The sequence below is a fragment of the Bos taurus genome, chromosome 5, assembly GCF_002263795.3.
Source record: "Bos taurus isolate L1 Dominette 01449 registration number 42190680 breed Hereford chromosome 5, ARS-UCD2.0, whole genome shotgun sequence".
Classification (NCBI taxonomy): Eukaryota; Metazoa; Chordata; class Mammalia; order Artiodactyla; family Bovidae; genus Bos; species Bos taurus.
The window spans coordinates 21,829,773-21,851,491 of NC_037332.1; the positions used below are offsets into that span (position 1 = coordinate 21,829,773).

Sequence of the window (21,719 nt, forward strand, 5' to 3'; positions counted from 1 at the left end):
GGACTTTGGGAAAGAGCTTGGGAAGGAACTAGGACCAGGAATTAGAGTAAGTCAAGAATTTGCATTTCTTTAAAGTCGCCAGGTGAGGTCCACATGGCAGAACCAAGGACCTCGCTTTGATAGCCGCTGCTTCAAGTTTGTGAAGCGTCTTTACAGGGATTATGTTATTTAATCCTTGCCATAACTCTGTGGAGGAGGTCTCATTATCCTCATTTTGGGGGAAAGGAAGCAAAGGAATAAAGAATTTCAACACCCAAGCTCTTACAGCTTCTAACCAGCAGAAAGACAGAAATCTGCCAAATTCCATTTTTTTCTCTCTACCCCTTAGCTGTTTGGTGGGGTTAATGGCCAATATCTACCAGAACGTGGTGAAAATCGTTAATAGCACATTACTAATTCCACTTGTTCAATAATAACACAGCTGATGGAAATGTTGTTATACTTTTTAGGGACAATGGCTGTTATATTTTTATACTGCTAAGAGTGGGATTCAACGCTAATTTCTTTATTAGTTTCACATGCTTTTATATCAGAACACAAGTACTACAAACCTAAAGAGAGCACTGGGACAGCTACATTAATAGACGAATTAAATTCCCTGTAGTTTTGCTGGCTTCTTTTTCCTTTCAGCGACTTTTTCCCTCTATCTTGTACCAGCAACCATAATTATGTTAGAAAGGCTTTAATGTCAATGAAAATAATCAGTAATCAGTCAATAATAAGAATAAAAAAGAGTTTTATTTGAGCCAAACTGAAGACTATAGCCCAGCAGTCATGAAACTGCTCCCAAGAAGCCTCGTTTTCAGCACAGTTTTATATCTTGTCAGAACAAACTTTAAACAAGTCAGGGATACATATCTTCAAGATTTCCAAAAAAAAAAAAAAAAACCCAACATGTCCAAAGTGGGTCAGTATGACCTTCGTGCCTGGAAGGGAAAGATCAAGCATTGGTGTCCCGGGAAGAGGAACATTTAATCCTTCATTTTAACATGGACATGCTTTACTTCAGGTCGATGTGTCATTTTCCTTAGTAATTAAAGCAGATGTGCAGTATCTGTTTGATGGGCAAGAAAATAGGTTGTTTTAGTTAGCATGAAATTCAACTTAACTCTTGTATAAGTCATAATGACTTCTCCATACCTCAATTCATGAAAATTTCTCTTTTTGCTAAGTCGCTTCAGTCGTGTCTGACTTGTGCAACCCCATAGACAGCTGCCCACCAGGCTCCCCTGTCCCTGGGATTCTCCAGGCAAGAACACTGGAGTGGGTTGCCATTTCCTTCTCCAATGCATGAAAGTGAAAAGTGAAAGTGAAGTCACTCAGTCGTGTCTGACTCGTAGCAACCCCATAGACTCAGCCCACCAAGTTCCTCCATCCATGGGATTTTTCAGGCAAGAGTACTGGAGTGGGGTGCCATTGCCTTCTCCGTTTCTCTTTTTAGTTGCTCTCAATTAAAATAAGTTTCTGTGTGGAAGTTTCCTTTGCAAAGCCAACTTCTTTATTCTGGTCCTTCATAAGTTTCCGGAAACCATTATCAAAAAGTGGTCAAGATATTCAGGCTATTTTTCAAGATTATTTACTTTCTAATTTAAGGTTGGGCCTGATTTTTAGTAATCTGAAAAAAAAAAGATACATATTTGAACTATATAACCACATAGTTTAAGAACAGCAAACATCGTCTTTCTGGAAACTTGCAAATCGTTACTAAAGGGGTAGGATGGGTAAGAAGAGCTGATAGAGGGGTCTTCAGACCCTAATTTCTAGAATCTCCAGTTTCAGCTTCAATTTTTTAAATTTAAAGATAATTTGATGAACGTATATGGAATCTAGAAAGATGGTACTGATAAACCTATTTGCAGGGGAGCAATGGAGACCAAAGACATAGAGAACAAACTCGCGGACACAGTATGGGAGGGAGAGAGTATCACAAATTCAGAGAGTAGAATGGAAACATATACATTACCCTATGTAAAATGATAGCCAGTGGGGATTTGTGTGTGACACAGGGCGCTCAGCCCAGTGCTCTGTTAAACCTAGAGGGGTGGGATGGGGTGGGAGATGGGAGGGAGGTTCAAGAGGGAGGGACATATGTATCCCTGTGGCTAATTCTTGTTGACGTACGGCAGAAACTAGTGCAATATTGTAAAGCAAGTATCTTCCAATGGAAAAAAAAAAGAAAAAAATGATAATTTAGTGAAGGATAAAACTTCCCAGGTGGCGCTTGTGGTAAAAAACCCACCTGCCAACGCAGGAGACATAAGAGACACAGATTCGATCCCCGGGTCTGGAAGATCCCCTGGAGGAGGACACAGCAACCCACTCCAGTATTCTTGCTTGGAGAATCCCATGGACAGAAGAGCCTGGTGGGCTACAGTCCACGGGGTCATGAAGAGTCGGACACAACTGAAGCAACTTAGCACGAAAAACTGCACTACCAAGCAACTTTCATAAAAACAAACACAATTCTTTAAGGACACGTAGAATGTGAACAGTCATAAGAAACAACTAAAGCCAGTAAGTTCAGAGGAGTTTCTAGCCTTGTAAAAGTTGCGTTTATGAAGGCTGGTTCTGCCACTTTTCATTCAGTAAGCATTTATTTGGTATGTATTTTGTGTGAGACAGTTTGCCAGCATTGAATCACCATACCAGAGCAAGCAGGACCAAGGTCCATATCAAGGCCGTGGATAAAAAGCAGATTATGCTGCCAGACTCTGCAGCTTGAATCTGTACTGCCCATGGGACTTGAACTCCTACATGGCCCAAAGAGTTTGGACATTTCAAGCCCAGAATTGGAGTAAACATCAGCATGAAACTGTTATCTTCTCCAGAGTTCCAGAAAGGTATGTATGACATTGTCATGCATGGGATGCCCACATAGCACTGTCATGCCATATCTGCACACAGACCATAGCCTACCATGCCAAAATGTAAGAATATCAGAAGGAGAAACTGCAAGAGAAATTATACCCAAGGGATTTCAGGATAGAGCAAACAGAATGCAGTCTTAGAAATAGTATGTTTAATTATTCAAGGGATAAAGGAAGAGAAAATAAGGCAAAAAAGAGTAAATGATTATTTTTAAAAAGTAAAAAGCAGATTTTAAACATCTAAATAGAAATTCTTTAAATAAAAAATTAAACTAAGCACAGCTAAAGAGAGAATACAAATATATCTGAGAAAATCACCCAGAATACAGGTGAAATATTTAACTGAAAATTTAAGTGATGAGAAAATACTATTGAAAATTTAGAGACAGGAAGTATGGAATGAGAGGTTCTAACATATGCTTTAATAGGTATTCCAGGAGAAACTAGTATAAGAAATGGCGGAAAACGATATTTTATTTTAAGTGATGCCTACTTCAATATATCCATGAGCATCTAATTCAAAGTGATAGCTTAACATCAAATATAATCAATAAAGGTAAGTTCTTCCATCAGTGCATAATAGTGCAAGTACAGAGCGGGAAGGATAACCAGATTCTTCACCTGGTCCTAAAAGTTGCCAGAGAGAATGGACAGATGGCCAACTGAGGGATGACAGTCAGAGGGACACCAGCTTTCTCACTGTCAACAACCAGAGTCTCCCTTCAGCTAAATCATCATTTAGGAATGAAGACAAAAATTGTAACTTTTCTCATATGTACAAAATGTAAACATCTTTACTCCTCGCAGGCCCTCATGAAAGTACAGAAGGACACACATCAGCAAGAAAGAAAATGAACCCCAGGAGTAAAGGTACCAAAAGCAATTATGAGGAAATCAATCTAAAGAAAATATGTGGACAATTAACATTATACAAGTAATGTTATACAAGTATCGTAGCAACAGTGTGAGAACAGTTTCATACTGTATTATAATTTCATTCTGTAGTACAATTATCTTTAGCAGTCTTCTTTCAAAAACTGTGATAATAATAGCAGTTAATAGTTATAGATATTTGTCATGTTTCAGGTGCTATACTAAGATTTTTATGGACTATCTCATTTATTCCCCACAACAATCTTGCAATACTTATCTGCTTGTTCCCATTTTACAGATGTCAAAACTGAGGCATAGAGTAGTAATTTTTTCCAAAGTCATCCAGAAACAAACAATGGAAATGGATTTGTGTTGACCTAGGATGTCATTTAGCATTAAAGTGTCAAAACCCAATTTCCTCATCTGTGTGAAGAAGAGATGGATATTTGCTCTGACCATATTACAAGGTTACATGAAGATGAAATAATGCTATTATCTATTCAAGTGTTTTAGAAATTGTAAGTGCATGTGTGCTCAGTTCTGTCTGACTCTTTCCAAACCCATGGACTGTAGCCCACCAGGATCCTCTGTCCATGGAATTTTCCAGGCAAGAATACTGGAGTGTGTTGCCATTTCCTCCTCCAGGGTATCTTCCCATCCCAGGGATTGAACCTGAGTCTCCTACATTGGTAGATGGATTCTTTACCACTGCATCACATAGAAATTGTAAAGTACTTTACAATTTGAAATTATAATAAAAATAAAATGGGATATGTGTATCAAATTAAAAAGTAATAATAATTAGGCCACGTAGATAATAGCATTTTAAAATCATCCATTCAAAATATTTCTTTAGAGCTTCAGTCAGTAGGCATAATCTGGAAATAGAAAAGATAGTGTTTCATGTATTTGTTTGCTTACTTGCTTGTTTCTAACCCATCTTGATCCAGAAAAGATTTTCAGGCAACTAACAAAGGTATACAAAATTATACAGAAAAAGGTATACAAAAAAATTTAATATATAAAGATTCATCTAATTTTTCATTTTAAAAATATACCCCAGATTTAATTTCTAAATATACACACCCTTTCCGAGAATAACTTGTTATTAATTTAAAATGTAACTGTACTCCACATATCCTCGGTTACCACCCCCATCCCAATAGACATGTGGAACAAATTTAAGCAGCAGGAAAAGTTCATATTGTCTCTTTTAAAAAATGAAAATTGTTCATTTTCATACTGCTTTGGTATGGTTCAAGTTAATGATGTGCTAATGTGATATTAAAGTAGTAACTCCTGCAGTTCTAACAGCCTAATTGGGCCACTGACATCACAGCAGCATAACTAAAATGTTGGCTTTTACTCCATTTCCATAAGTGAATGGAATCTGAGACTCATTGCATGTTAATCGCCGCAGTTTAGTAGGTCCCTTATTTATTTTGGATAAGCATTTCATTGGCAAATAAAGAATTAAGTGAGAAAACGAGCCAGAATTCGATAGACACTGGTGAAGAGTGATTTCTTTTGGCTCCCATAATAAATAGGGACTTTTTAAGCCTATAGAAAATGAGAACAGATGTGAATAATGACACAATTTGTTACTTATGAAAGCAAGGTTTTTCTGAAGATTTGGGAATTATCATGAGAACTATTCATTGAAACTCAAAAAAATCCATAAATATTAATATCAGGATGGAAATGTTTGCACTATAAGTTGAAACATAAAGACTATTTACCCATCGTGCCTTTGAAAAATTCAGATTGCCCTGAATCCTTAGGAACTCTATGTCATCAGATGATTCAGAGAGGGTCTCTGAAATATTTAGAATTCTCAAGCAGATTAGGAAAAACACACTCTTGGTAAAGGAAAGTGTGTACATTGTTCTGTCTGTATCTTCCCTGGCTTTTATGACTTATAAAAAGAGGACTGAACATGGTATCAAGAAAACTGGGCTTGCATATTGGCCTTGCCACTTAATAGCCAATGTGATTTCAGATCTCTTTAAAGATGCAGTTACATTTTCTACATCTGTAAAATGACCATAATGGCCCCTCCTATAAAGGGTAATTTGAAGATAAAGTGAGAGTAGAGTTCAGTTCAGTCACTTGGTCACATCTGACTCTTTGCAACCCCATGGACTGCAGCACCCCAGGCTTCCCTGTCCATCACCAACTCCCGGGGCTTGCTCAAACTCATGTTCATTGTGTTGGTGATGCCATCCAACCATCTCATCCTCTGTCGTCCCCTTCTCCTCCTGCCTTCAATCTTTCCCAGCATCAAGGTCTTTTCCAATGAGTCGCTTCTTTGCATCAGGTGGCCAAAGTATTGGAGTTTCAGCTTCAACATCAGTCCTTCCAACGAATATTCAGGACTGATTTCCTTTAGGATAGACTGGTTGGATCTCCTTGCAATCCAAGAGACTCTCAAGAGTCTTCTCCAACACCACAGTTCAAAAGCATCAATTCTTCAGCATTCTGCTTACTTTAGAGTCCAACTCTCACATTCATACATGACTACTGGAAAAACCATAGCCTTGACTAGACGGACCTTTGTTGGCAAAGTAATGTCTCTGCTTTTTAATACGCTGTCTAGGTTTGTCATAGCTTTTCTTCCAAAGAGCAAGTGTCTTTTAATTTCATGGCTGCAGTGACCATCTGCAGTGATTGTGGAGCCCAAGAAAATAAAGTCTCTTACTGTTTCCATTGTTTCCCCATCTATTTGCCACAAAGTGATGGGGCCAGATGCCATGATCTTAGTTTTCTGAATGCTGAGTTTTAAGCCAACTTTTTCACTCTCTAGTATCCAGTTAATTAAATCTGATTAGAATTGAGGATATTCCACAAAAACTTTAATAATTGACCTTATTCACTCTGGGAATTCTGCTTTGACCTGTATGGAGTTGATGACATCTTTCTGGTGGAAATCAAGTGACAGGTCAAAAACATATACACTGTCTCCACTTCGCCAGTTATGATAGCTATGGTTGTACAGGACTGATTGGAGATATGAAAGTGAAGTAGAAGTGTTAGTTGTGTCCGACTCTTTGTGACCTCACAGACTGTAGCCCACCAGGCTCTTCTGTCCATGCAAGTCTCCAGTCAAGAATACTGGAGTGGTTAGCCATTTCTTTCTCCAGGGGATCTCCCCAACCTAGGTCTCCTACAAACCAGGTCTCCCACATTGCAGGCAGATTCTTTACTGTCTGAGTCACCAAGTCAAGCTCTTATGACATATTGGTTCTTTCTTTTAATGAGTTTTGAGCAATGGTCACTAAGCATATTTAATTGTTCAAATAGACTGCATCATTCTATCATTCTTGTCATAAAGAATACTGTCTGGGCTCTTTCTGAGAGAGACACAATAAACTATGGGTTTAATAAAAAAATCATCAAGCCATTACACTGTAGAAACATCCACAGAGCAGAAAGACCTGTCCAGAGCATCTTGGCAATCATCTATTCCCAGGCTCTGCTGAGTCCAAGACATCATAGGAGGTGCTTGAGCAGCCCTGGGAGGTGGTGAGAGGGGTGGTCGAGGGGTTGGCTCCTGCTCCACTTGCTAGATTTAACCCTACCAGCTCTGCTTTTATCATTTTCCAAACACTGACTTTTTGTTTAAGTTTTCATTTACACAAAGGGTTGGGTTACTATAAAAATGTTTAACCAGCTGATCTAGTCCAATTTTCTCATTTTAGAGATGAGGAAATTGAAGGCGGGAAAGATGACACAAATATCCCTCAAAAGTCAATCCTCCAATCAGGACCAGATAAAATTCATCCATATCCCCAATCTAGGTTATTTCCACCACACTGTCCTCACGATAAGATTTATCCCCATCCTCTATTGAATGTTGAGTTCTGTGCTAGTTATTCTACCTCTATTTACTAATGAATACAGCAAAATCTCTAAATATTTTCATCATTTGAAGATGAGGCTCGAGAATATCAATTTCCCAAGCCTGCATTCAAATCCAGTCTAACTCCCAATCTTGTAAGTGTATTTGCTGAGTTTCACTAAACTTACAGGCTTTTTATCAAGCATCAAAACAACAGACCATTATAAAGCAACCCAGACGAACAAATACGTAAATGTTGGATATTTAATTGCCAATTTTGGGCTCTACTTTTTTTTTTTTTTAACTTTACAATATTGTATTAGTTTTGCCAAATATCGAAATGAATCCGCCACAGGTGTACATGTGTTCCCCATCCTGAACCCTCCTCCCTCCTCCCTCCCCATACCATCCCCTGGGTCGTCCCAGTGCACCAGCCCCAAGCATCCAGTATCGTGCATCGAACCTGGACTGGCAACTCGTTTCATACATGATGTTATACATGTTTCAATGCCATTCTCCCGAATCTTCCCACCCTCTCCCTCTCCAACAGAGTCCATAAGACTTTCTATACATCAGTGTCTCTTTTGCTGTCTCATACACAGGATTATTGTTAGCATCTTTCTAAATTCCATATATATGCGTTAGTATACTGTATTGGTGTTTTTCTTTATGTGTACTTTATAAAAATTGAGGTACAACGCATATGGATGTAGAAAGGCTAAATGAAACCTTATTTGAGAATTGCTCTTGTCTCTTTCTGGACTGAGATTATCAAAACACCTCTTATTTTATGTTGGTTCTTTAATTTATTAGAATAAGCATGTGGCTTTTCCATTCTTTTTTGTATCATATATCACGCATTTGCACATATTAATTTTTTTCCTCATTCAAAAAGTCTGCTTCTCATATTACAAATCAGATTTGTACATGTACTCATAAGAGGGGAATAATGCAAAGACGTTTTCCCCCTGGCATTGTCAATTTTTCAAGTTTCATGTTTAAAGCAGTTTCTTTGCCTTGTGTATTCTCTAACACAGCTAAGTAAGGCAGTTTTCAGTGCAATGAGAAGCCTGCGCCCAGCAACAAAGATCCAGCACAGTCAATAAATATATAAATAACTTATTTTAAAGAAGAGGCTAGAAGTCAAAGTTATTTAAAAAAAAAAAAAGAGCACAGAGGAATCTTAGAAATTATTCTGTGTGATATTAAAATGGAAGATAGATCCAATGAACCCTGATGTAAACGATGGTTTTGGATCATTTTGATGGAGGTTTATCAGCTGTGACAAGTGCACGGCTCTGATTTGGTGTGTTTATAGTAGGAAAGGTTGTGCCTGTGTGGGAGGAAGGGCTATATGGGAACTCTGTGCACTTTCCACTCAATTTTGCTATAAACATAAAACTTTCCTGAAAAATAGAGTCTATTTAAAAAGGAGGAAAATGCAACACCTAGGCCCAGGAATCTAGACAAACCTTATACAACCTCAAAATGTATTATTAAAATGGAACACCAAATTTGAGAAAATGGATAATTACCTGAACAAAAACCATGCAGCCAGGACTGTGTAAAATATGCTTGGAGAGTAGTAAGAGGCAGGAAGTGGGAACGTCTCACCATCCCAGACTGCTGGAAACACCTGAAAAGCAGGCAAATTAGACCAAATGTGTGGTGTCCCAATTAGATGTAGAAATTTGCAGTATCAGCTAAGGAGCTCAAACTTAGAGAAAGCAATAAAAATTCTGTGTGGGTGAGTGAGATGGGGAAGGCTGTCCTTTAAGAAAACGTGTCTGGCGGCCTGAGTGACACAGAATGAAGGTAGGAGAAACCAGAATCAAGGAAATGAAATATTAAGTTATTATAATAGCCTAGGAGTAAGGGGGTTGGGAACTAAATTGGGATACTAGCGTTGCAAATGAGGGAAGAAAGGAACCATTGGAGAGATACTGTAGGCAGCGAATTTACAAGACTGGTTGACTGATTTGATAAGAGTTAAGAAGGGAAAAGAGAAATCAAATATGCATGTCTTCATGCTGGGATAATAGTGCTACAGCCTTCTCACCACTGTCTTTAATCCCTCCCTTGCCCAGAGTTTTCTCCTCTGCCTTTATTTATTTTTTTTTTTATTTTTAATCTGTTTTATTGAAGTATAGTTGATTTACAACACTACTAATTTCTGCTATATAGCAAAGTGACTCAATTATGCACATATATATATACACTTTCTTTTTCATATTCTTTTCTTTTTTTTCTGATTTTATTTTATTTTTAAATTTTACATAATTGTATTAGTTTTGCCAAATATCAAAATGAATCCGCCTTTAAACTCGCCCAAGCTTGAATTAGCATAAACGTTTGGAAAAGGTAAAAAACATTTATCCTCAAAATGTTCTTGAGGTAAACCATTTCTGAAATATGAACCTGTTTGCCAGCCAAAACTATATTTACATTCAAACTGTGGTTTAAACACTCTGTCCAAACATGACAGATGTTGGAATCAATTGATTTGCAAGTCTTTTTTTTTTTTTTGTCAGCTTCAATAAACAAAATCTTCTGAAATTATCATCCGTCAAGTATATTTACCAAATCTATGCAATGCATATGGACTTCTATAAAGTTAATTGAAAATTAAACTTATGGCCTTTGGGAGTTAAAAAGAAAGGTAATTTTTTAAAGGGGGAGGCTTTAAAACTGGCAAGAATAGACCAAAAGCAAAGCAAAACAAAACAATTAAACAAACAAAAATACCCTATACAGACCAAAAAAAGAATTTTCTCTTGTCACTACCTCTCTAAAAAATTTTCCCAAGTTTTTTGCCTAAGGTTCCAAAAGAAATTTAAGATTGTAATCCTAAAATCACGTAGCTTTTTTTTTTTTTTTTTTGTCCTTTTAAGCTCAAACTTTGAAATCATCATGTTCAGACAAGGTCCTATGTCATCATAAATAAATCACGTAGCTTTTTAAAATCAGATCCTATAAATTACATAGAAAAGCTTGACTTTTATATAATATTGTATTCTAATTCAATGATTTAAAGTACCTATTTTCATAGTATCCCTAGATTAGATAACTCTAATGCGCTAGAATCTGCTAAAGGTAATACTGTAAAGTGAAATGAATCTGACACTATTTCTATAGATTAGAATAAACAACAGGGCTTTCCAGGTTTTGCTAGCGGTAAAGAAAGACAGTGCTAAGTTGTCTCCAACTCTTGCAATCCCATGAACTGTAGCCTACCAGGAACCTGCCTGCCAATGAAGGAGATTCAAGAGATGCTGGTTCAATCCCTGGGTCAGGAAGATCCCCTGGAGGAGGACACGGCAACCCACTCCAGTATTCTTGCCTGGAGAATCCCATGGACAGTGGAGCCTGGTGTTACAGTCCATAGGTCGCAAAGAGTTGGACATGACTGAAGAGACTTGGCATGCATGTGTGCATAATAAATGATAAATACTTATTGATTCTTACCTTGATAAAGATAATGAGAATAACAACAGGCTAATTCCAATAAGGGCTTCCCTGGTGACTCAGTGGTAAAGAATCCACCTGCCAAGCAGGAGACTCAGGTTCAATCCCTGGATCAGGAAGATCTGGAAAACAAAATGGCAACCACTCCAGTATCCTTATCTGGGAAATCCCATGGACAGAGGAGCTTGGCGGGATACAGTCCACAGGGTCTCAAAAAGTTGGACATGACTTAGCAACTGAGCACACACACAAATATGATAAATACAAAAAGAATTGAGAGAGAAAACTCAGCCACAAAGCCACCTAACCTCCCCTGCTACTTACTCATCTATAAACCTAGGGTCTTAATAGAACCTAGTTTAAAGGTTTGTGGGGATTAAATAAAATAATATGTGCAAAGTACATAACATGGCATCTAGCATATAATAAATATTCAATAAATATTATCTAATATTATAATATTAAATATTAGATAATACTTATGACAAATCTAGACAGCATATTAAAAAACAGAGATATTACTTTGCTGACAAAGATCCATTATAGTCAAAGCTATGGTTTTTCCTGGTGGGTCAGATGGTAAGGAATCTGCCTGCAATGCAGGAGACCCAGGTCAATCCCTGGTAGGGGAAGATCCTCTGGAGATGGGAATAGCAACCCACACCAATATTCTTGCCTGGAGAATTCCATGGACACAGAAGCCTGGTGGGCTATAATCCATGGGGTTGCAAAGAGTCGGACACAAATGAGTTACTAAGCACATACGTGGTTTTTCCAGTAGTCATGTACAGATGTGAGAGTTGGACCATAAAGAAGGCTGAGCACTGAAGAACTGATGCTTTCAAATGGTGGTGCTGGAGAAGACTCTTAAGATTCCCTTGGACTGCAAGGAGATCAAGCCAGTCAATCCTAAAGGAAATCAACCCTGAATATTCATTGGAGGGACTGATGCAGAAGCTCCAATACTGATGCAGAAGCTCCAAAATTGACTCATGGGAAAAGACCCTGACTGGGAAAGATTGAGGGCAAGAGGAGAAGGGGGTGACAGAGGATAAAATGGCTGGATGGCATCTCTGACTCAATGGGCATGAGTTTGAGCAAACTCTGGGAGATAGTGAAGGACAGGGAAGTCTGGTATGCTGTAGTTCACGGGGTTGCAAAGAGTTGGACATAACTACAACAAATATCAATGTTAACATATCCTTTAGTTTACCTAGTTATGTTTATTTTTTAATATCTCTTCATGTTAACTACCTATTGGGATCTTAGCATTTTAATTTAGATTTAGTATATTCTTTTTGTTTTAAAATATTAACCCTTGGTTATACTTACTGCAAATCTATTACCAATATTTTGTTTTGTTTTTAAACACAAGTTTTTTTTCTTTTAGTAGAATTACTTCTCTTAATATTTTCTTCTTGATATTTACCATTCCTTTTAAATGTAGAAAGTCTTCACTATTCCAGAATTACATGATAACATATTTCTTTGAAGTTTTTCTTTTTTGTGATAATAAGTGAACATTTTACATTTAACTCTTTAATATAGCTGGAATTGGGGGAAGGGAATAAAATGGGGACCAAATGTTAACATTTCATCAAACATTGGTGACAATACAAGCCTCACATGGTGAAAAGTCTTTTCCTTCACTATGGTTTTATATTACAGGCATGCCTCAGAGATATTGCAGGTTCGGTTCCATAAAACCACAATAATGTGAATATCACAATAGAGCAAGTCACATGAACGTTTTGATTTCCCAGTGCACATAAAAGTTATGTATATACTGTACTGTAGAGAGAAGGCAATGGCAACCCACTCCAGTATTCTTGCCTGGAAAATCCCATAGATGGAGGAGACTGGTAGGCTGTAGTCCATGGGGTCATGAAGAGTCGGACACCACTGAGCGACTTCACTTTCACTTTTCACTTTCATGCATTGGAGAAGGAAATGGCAACCCACTCCAATGTTCTTGCCTGGAGAATCCCAGGGATGGTGGAGCCTGGTGGGCTGCCGTCTATGGGGTCGCACAGAGTTGGACACGACTGAAGCGACTTAGCAGCAGCAGTCTATTAAGTATACAAAGCATTATGTCTTTAAAATGCATACCTTTATGTATTTTTATTATAATTAATGTGCATACCTTAATTTTAAAATATTTTACTGCTAAAAAAATGCTAACCATCATTTGAGCCTTCAGTGAGCCATAGTAGAAACGTTAAAGATCACTGATCACAAAGCACCATCCCAAATACAATAATGATGGAAAAGCTTGATCAGAGAAGAGGAAGCTGAAACCTCACTGTTGGCTCTGGTGGTGGTTCTCTATCTTGAGTGCACATTAAAATGACTTGGAAGATAAAGAAACAAATCTGGAGGCCTGGATCCCACTAGGCATAAATATTTAAAAATATTTCTAGGTATATGGCAGTTCCTATGAAATTAAAAGACACTTACTCCTTGGAAGGAAAATTATGACCAACCTAGACAGCATATTAAAAAACAGAGACATTACTTTGCCAACAAAGGTCCGTCTAGTCAAGGCATGGCTTTTCCAGGAGTCATGTATGGATGTAAGAGTTGGACTGTAAAGAAAGATGTAGGCTGCCAGACTCCTCTGCTCATGGGATTCTTCAGGCAGAAGGGAAAGAGACACATGTACCCCAATGTTCATCGCAGCACTGTTTATAATAGCCAGGACATGGAAGCAACCTAGATGTCCATCAGCAGATGAATGGATAAGAAAGCTGTGGTACATATACACAATGGAGTATTACTCAGCCATTAAAAAGAATACATTTGAATCAGTTCTAATGAGGTGGATGAAACTGGAGCCTATTATACAGAGTGAAGTAAGCCAGAAGGAAAAACATAAATACAATATACTAATGCATATATATGGAATTTAGAAAGATGGTAACAATAACTCTGTGTACGAGACAGCAAAAGAGACACTGATGTATAGAACAGTCTTATGGACTCTGTGGGAGAGGGAGAGGGTGGGAAGATTTGGGAGAATGACATTGAAACATGTAAAATATCATGTGAGAAACGAGTTGCCAGTCCAGGTTCGATGCACGATACTGGATGCTTGGGGCTAGTGCACTGGGACGACCCAGAGGGATGGTATGGGGAGGGAGGAGGGAGGAGGGTTCAGGATGGGGAACACATGTATACCTGTGGTGGATTCATTTTGATATTTGGCAAAACTAATACAATTATGTAAAGTTTAAAAATAAAATAAAATTTAAAAAAGAAGAAAAAAAAAAAAAAAGAATGCTGGAGTGGGTTGCTATGCCCTTCTCCAGAGGATCTTCCTGAGCCAGGGATTGAGCCCAAGTCTCCCTCATTGCAGGCAGATTCTTTACCTGTGAGCCACCGAGGAAGCCCCAGAATTACCATATCATCCAACAATTCCACTCCTGAATATATGCTTCAAAGAATCTGAAGTAGACACTCAAACAGATATTTGTATATTCTATTTGTACCCTTCATAGTAGCATTATACACAGCCAAAAGATGAAAGCAATGCAAGTGTCATCCATATATATAGAGAGAGAGAGAGAGAGAGAGATAGATATATAAAATTCAGCATTAGAAAGAAATGAAATTCTGAGACCTGCTAAAACATGGAGGAATCTTGAAGATTCTTAAAAATAAAAAGCTTGAAATATTGTGAGAATTATCAAAATGTAACAGAGACACAAAGTGAGCAAACGCTGTTGAAAAAAAAAAATGGTGCTAATAGCTTGCCTGATGCAGGGTTGACACAAATCATCCACCTATGAAAAAAAAAAAAATGCAGTATCTTTAAAGTGCAATGAAACAAAGCACAGTCAATTGAGGAATGCCTGGAGATGTTCAGCCACTGGCTTTAAAAGATCCAGCTGCTCAAACCCAAATCCCAACTAAAAGTCCAAGTTTTGCCTCCCATTCTCCGTTCTGAATCCATTGGCTCTGGGCTGAGCACTTGGTCTAGTCCATGGCTTTACACGAGATTTTCTTCTCTGCCTACAACCAGCACCTTGGTGTTCTACTTAGGTTGAACTTAAGTCTCAGACTTCACTCAGCTTCTACTGACCCATCTGCCCAACATCGCCTGTGACGGTGACCAGATCTGATGACGAACCTGGTGTGTTTTGGGAGGTTCTGAACTTTCACTTTGGTTCCCCTTCATAATGAGCCCTTCAAACCCATAGCTGTGTTTGACAGCTTAATTTAAACTAGATCAGCAAACGTCCTCAGAGCTGAAGCAGTGATCTGCTCACTTCTCTAAACCACAACTCTTAAATAATTCCTTGCCATCCCATGTTACATCTTCAATGTTTTTAGGAAAGAATTTTGTATTTTATCTAGTAATCTTAGTTGCTCTGGGCCCCCTCTTACTTGAAATGGTCTTGCTCTGTATTACAATTTATCTTTTCAATTAAGTGCATGTGAGTTGATTTCCTAACTAAATCATACATTTCTTCAATGCAAAATTATTCTTGGTACCTAAAGTGAAAGTCACTCAGTTGTGTCCAACTCATAGTCCATGGAATTCTCCAGGCCAGAATACTGGAGTGGTTAGCCTTTCCCTTCTCCAGGAATCTTCCCAACCCAGGGATCGAACCCAGATCTCCTGCATTGTAGGTGGATTCTTTACCAGCTGAGCCACAAGGGAAGCCCAAGAATACTGGAGTGGGTAGACCTATCCCTTCTCCAGGGGATCTTCCCAATCCAGAAATTGAACCAGGGTCTCCTGCATTGCATGCGAATTCTTTACCAACTGAGCTTTCGGGGAAGTCCTCTTGGTATCTAATACAGTGCCTAACCCATGGTAAACACTTTAACGTTTGCCCTCCCAACCCCAGGAAGGGTATGGGTAGCTCTGGGAGGGCATCAGATTTGTAACCCTCCCCTTCTAGACTTATAACCTTCCCCTTTCAGAAACCCTCCAGAAAATGGGGGACTCTGACCTCTGAATATGATCTACTTGCTGGGGTACAACTGATCCCTTTGACACCCCACAATCTGAGAAGACTCTGTCTAGAAAAGATTGAACGTGAATGGACAAGACACCCGCTCTTTTGCCTAAATATAATCTCCACAACAGCTCTAAAAAAAAAAAAAAAAAAAAGGAAATACAAACATGAAGTGAGTGAGAAGAGGCACCATCATAAATATGTTTTTTCTCTACTCCAGCAAGAGTTGGAAGTTATATCCTGCTAAAGCCACCCTCAGTTGGAAATACCATATATCAATATCACATTTAATGCACTTCACCTTCTGAATATCAGAGCTTAGCCTATGTGCTCATAGCACTTTCATGAGCCTTCAGTTGGGCAGAATCATCTAACACAAAGTCTATTTTAGAATAAAGCGTTGAATAGCTCATGTAATTTATTGGATACTGTACTGAAAGTGAAAAACAGACTTGGGATCTGGATCCAGGATGGTTGTCAGTGTATCGGCTGTTCACCCTCATGATCGTGGGGCTGACTGGGAGCTGCAGCCTGTTCCTGCCCAGTGCTACAAGAGAGCCTCGTACCAAATATTGCTAGGCTGGGAAAAGATCGAAATTCAAAGTACCATTTCTACTGAATGCATTTTGCTTTCACATCATCTTAAAGTAAAAAATAAAAAATAAATTTTAAAAACTCAAAACAACAAAATCTTACACTGAACCATCGTAAGTCAGGCAAGACATTGTATATGTCTATACAATCTGATGTGATTTAGTCACTAAATCGTGTCAGAGTTTTGCGACCCCATGGACTGTAGCCCGCTAGGCTCCTCTATCCATGGGATTCTCCAGGCAAGAATACTGGAGTGGGTTGCCATTTCCTTCTCCAGGGGATCTTCCCAACCCAGGAATCAAACCCAGGTCTCCTGCACTGCAGGCAGATTCTTTACCAACTGAGCTATGAGGGAATACAATCTACTGGATCGTAAGTCCACAAGGAAAGGGAAGTTTGGTTTGTTCATGACTATTCACAGTCCTGAGTTCTTTGCTTAGTGCAAAGCAGGTGCTAAATAAGTTTGTATTAAATGAATACGTGGACGCGATACGTTCAGAGGCACAAGACCTGGTTCCACCTCAGGGAATTTAAAATCTCCACAGGGGGAAAGGATGAGGGGCTCCCATTTGTTTGGCTTTTTCCACATGCCCGTTTCCACGTATTAAGTCATTTAAGGTTTGCACGGACCTCATGAGACAGCTATTATTACAGTAATTTGTAAGCAGTGCTATCTGCTTCTCAAGATGAGGCAGTTGAGTCCTACAGAAGACATGGAGTTTGCCCAGAGTCACATCATTTTTAAATGGAAAAGCCCATATTTGTCTGAATTCAGTGTTCATACTCCGTCTTGGATTCCAGGATGTCTCTCTACAAGTGAAACACAAGTGATAAAATACAACACATAATTAAAATTTAAAATGTCCAGAGGTGACTATAAATGATTTAGAAATTCAAAAACTGAGAAGAGTGAAAATAAAGTAGTCAGAACAGACTTATGAGGGCGTGGGGATTTGAGTCAACTCCTCAGGTCTCTAGGTGGAGAGTAGAGCAGAGGTCACTTCAGGAAAAGCAATTTCAGAAGTCCCATCAGGACTCTTTAAAGTCAATAAATGTTTTTGATTTTTTTTAATGGTATTGCTTGATAAGCACTATAAATGATGTCAAAGCCGGAAATGGTTTACTCACAAGCCACCTAGCGAAGCTTAAGAGTTATATGGTCATATGAAGAATGAGAGTGATACAGTTTTGGCTTTTGCCCTATATATACTGAAAAACAATTGAGAGGGAAATGCTTCGTATATTCACACAATTCTTCACTAATCTAAATGATAATATTCAGTATCCGAGTCCGTGTTATGCCTAATGATGACTGCATAGAAAAGCATGAAGAGCCACTAATACGTCCTGATCTGCAAAGAGCTAACATGGTAATTTCACCACTTGACGAGAAGGAGGATGCTAATTGTCCAGTGCAAAATAGCAATGACCTCTATGATGCTTTGAAGTGACTGGGCTTTCTAGATTCAGACAAAATGTAGACAGGATATCTTATTAGTTAAGCATTTCTTTTTTCAAAGTAATGCTTACTGGCATTATGCTGATTTAAGAAAGCCCATTCTGACTGTTAATGAAAACTTAATGGAGCTGACATAAATAAGATGATCTTAAGCTTGCCTCACTCTAAACTGCTTTTTTTGTTGTTGTTGCCTTCTGGAAAGTTGCTGGATCATTGAACATTAATGTCACGCCAGGGTGTAGAAGAAAAACTGGTAAACAACACTAAGAAGGTGAAGTAGGTCCAGAATTGGGCCAGGCAGATCTTAGGGTCATATAAAAGATGAAGTATCAGCCAGGACATCGGAGCAAAAGCTAAGAAATTAGTAATTTAGAAGTGGTCAAGACAGACCTAATTTTGCTTCCCAACTCTGCTACTTAATGATGCTGTTGATTTGGGGAAATTACTTAACTTCTCTGATCTTTAGTTGCTTCAACACAAAGATAGATTATAAAAAATGGTATCTACTGAAAATGCTTAGTGTGAGGATTAGATTGAAAAAATTAGGTAAAACACTTAGTGGTATGCTTGACACATAAATTTATCAAAAAAATGATGACTTTCTCTTATCATTATCAGCATCAGCAACACTAACAGGAACAAGACAAATCTATAGAAATTAAGATATGTGAAAGAAGGGAATTCCCTGGTAGTCTAGTGCTTTCCCTGGACTCCGTGCTTTCACTGCTGAGGACACAGGTTCAATCCCTAGTTGAGAAACTAAGACCCTGGAAGCCACACAGTGCCGCCAAACAAGCAAAAAAGATACAGTAAGAAAAAGAAGGAATAACAAATGATACTACCTTGAGACAGGAAAAGGCAAAAATTCTAGCACCGCAGGTCCTAGAATCACAAAACAGAAGGGAATTTAGAGATCATCTAATCAAACATTTGGAGACGGCAATGGCACCCCACTCCAATACTCTTGCCTGGAAAACCCCATGGACGGAGGAGCCTGGTGGGCTGCCGTCCATGGGGTCAAGAAGAGTCAGACACGACTGAGCGACTTCACTTTCACTTTTCACTTTCATGCATTGGAGAAGGAAATGGCAACCCACTCCAGTGTTCTTGCCTGGAGAATCCCAGGGACGGCGGAGCCTGGTGGGCTGCCGTCTATGGGGTCTCACAGAGTCGGACACGACTGAAGTGACTTAGCAGCAGCAGCAGCAATCAAACATCTTCATTTTACAAATGAGCAGCGCAGTGCTAGGAAACATCTCAGTGGTACAACTATGTTTGAAAAGAGTTTGGCAGTTTTTTCTAAAATTCAACATGAACTTCCCATGTTTACAAGGACAACCTAGTAAGTCCAGTCCTAAATCTCTACCCGAGAGAAATAAAAACTTATGTTTACACAAAGCCTTGCACAGAAAGAGTTACAGCAGCTTTATTCATAACAACCTAAACTGGAAACAGTCAAATGTCCATCAGCAGGAGAATGAATAAATAAATTTCATACAACAGAGCATATTCAGCAATTTAAAAAATGAACTTCTGGCACACACAACAGCATGGATGAATCTAAACACGTCTTGCCGAGTAGCAGCAGCAGTACAAAGGCATGCGTACTGCCTGGTTCTATTTATCTGAGGTTCTAGAAAACACAAACTAATCTCTAAAGACGCAAAGCATAGAAGTAGTTGCCTGATTCCTTGAGGGGGAGAGAGGTAGGGAGTGAGAATTTGACTGTGAAGGGGCACAAAGGAGCTTTTTGGAGTGATGGAAATATTTTATATCTTTTATAAAATGTTTTATATCTTAATTGTGCCAGTGGTTACAAAGTACATAAATTTGTCAAAACTCATTAAAACTGCATGCTTAAAATGGGTATAGTTTATTGTATATTAATTATACCTCACTTAAATTGATTTTAAAACCAGAGCTAGAGAGACAAAGAGAGATGGCTTGATGCCTTACTCTTTTCAGGGGCAGAGCTAGGATTCCAAGCCAGGTCTTTGCTAGCTATTTAGCTAAACTAGCACTTAGCTACTGTTCATGAGGCTGAGCTTTGCTCAGTAAGCAGTACAATATCTTGCTCTGCTTGCTCTTTTTCTGAGAGCTCATCTAATAAAACGGCATCAGTCTTGGCTTTGGCATGAGGATATGGTTTGATGTCATGGCTTCCCTTCTTACTTGTTGGGTGGCCCTGGCCAGATTGTTAGACCTCTCTGAGCTACCTCTTACTCATTTTTTAATCGAGGATAAAATTATTATCATAGAATTCCCATAAAGATAAAATAATATAGGTACTATCTGATGCATAACTGACCAAAGTTTTAAAATGAAAGCTATGAAATCTCTAGTCATGTCCATCTGGAAATATATATGCATGTAATGTATGTAGGTAGGTATGAAACAGACCTACAGTCCAAAAGGACTGGGAAATGGCGATGGGCAAAACAGACCATGCAAACTAAGGAACAAAGGCCCTGGGGCCTGAATCCCAGAGACAAAAGGAAGAAGAGAGAGAGACAAAACAATGTGATACAAAAAGTGACCAGAAAATGACAGGTACTTAATAAATTGTTTCCATGACTTCTATTAATTTCTTAAAAAGAACATCCCAGACCTGAAGCAGTACCAAAAATAAGTCTTGCCTTGTGAGGTTGGAAGATAAAGTCTCCAGACTGCCTGTATTCACTCATTCCATGACTAATACTCAGTGCCTCTGCTGTGCAAGGCATTGTTCTAGTCTCTTAGAATTCACCAAAGAACAAAAGAAAGACTTAAAGTCAATAAGCCAAAATAAAAATATGTCAGGTGGCAATCTGTGCCAAGAAGAGAAATAAACCGAGTAAGAGGAACAGAGAATGACTGGGGGTGATAGGAAGATGCTGTTTTACACAGGGTGCTTAAAAGTAGGTGATCTATTGATGTAATATTTGAACAGAAACTTGGGGGGAGAAGGAGTGGAGTTATGCATAAAAGTAGCTGGGTGGAAGGTATTGAAGATAGAGGAAAGCGCAGGCAAGAGGCTCTGATGCCGAAGTCTGTTTGACCCATCTGAGGATCAGCAAGGTGACCTGTGGGCCCGCGTGTGTTGTTTTCACGACTGGGCAGTGTGATGCTACATAAAATTCACCAACTGTTCAGAACGTTGAACTTTACCTCTCTGCTATTTGTACTTGGGCTTGTCACATAGTCACAAATTTTCACATCAAATAATTATTGTAATTGTGCTTATCAGCTGATGGCTTTGGTGCTAGGAGGAAATAGTTTCTTATCTATGTACACTTTATAAATAGTAACCATTTATTTGTCATTGTTGAGTCACTAAGCCATGTCCAACTCTTTACAACCCCTTGAGCTGCAGCATGCCAGGCTTCCCTGTCCTTCTCTATCTCCTGGAATTGGCTCAAATTCATGTCCACTGAGTCAGAGATGCCATCCAACTATCTCATCCTCTGTATTTCAAAGATACTGGTCCAAATCAGTTGCCTGTTTATCGAAGAAGATGTAAATCACACTCTCAGCTTGAAGAGGAACAGTTGAATTCAAGGGTGCCCTTTGTCATCATGGGAAATGATGTTGTCCATTCCCATGATGCACTGGGGAGCAGGGAACTCAGAAGACTGTGATGGAGGACAGAAGTGGACACGCACACAGTTCCAACACTTCAT

The 21,719-nt window shown here is 38.8% G+C and overlaps 2 long non-coding RNA genes and 1 other non-coding gene across 4 annotated transcripts in view; 1 reads left to right on the forward strand and 2 right to left on the reverse strand.

The window, feature by feature from the left end:
* LOC107132462 (uncharacterized) overlaps nucleotides 1–21,719 on the forward strand; it is a 56,501-nt gene that overhangs the window by 2,497 nt on the left and 32,285 nt on the right. Inside the window, exons 2-3 of the long non-coding RNA XR_001500287.3 lie at nucleotides 2,623–2,840; nucleotides 3,675–3,737. This is a non-coding gene — a long non-coding RNA (uncharacterized lncRNA). The remainder of the gene's footprint in view (nucleotides 1–2,622; nucleotides 2,841–3,674; nucleotides 3,738–21,719) is intronic.
* Nucleotides 707–14,580, reverse strand: LOC112446654 (uncharacterized). Of its 2 annotated transcripts, XR_009494466.1 has the most exons (4): nucleotides 11,809–14,580; nucleotides 11,044–11,165; nucleotides 9,114–9,214; nucleotides 708–1,054 (listed from the first exon to the last, which is right to left on the reverse strand). It is a non-coding gene; the product is annotated as an uncharacterized lncRNA (long non-coding RNA). The 2 variants fall into 2 exon arrangements; XR_003034676.2 differs by having other exon boundaries at nucleotides 707–1,054; nucleotides 11,044–14,580.
* LOC112446880 (small nucleolar RNA SNORD107) lies at nucleotides 10,448–10,521 on the reverse strand. Its single transcript, XR_003034964.1, has one exon. It is a non-coding gene; the product is annotated as a small nucleolar RNA SNORD107 (small nucleolar RNA).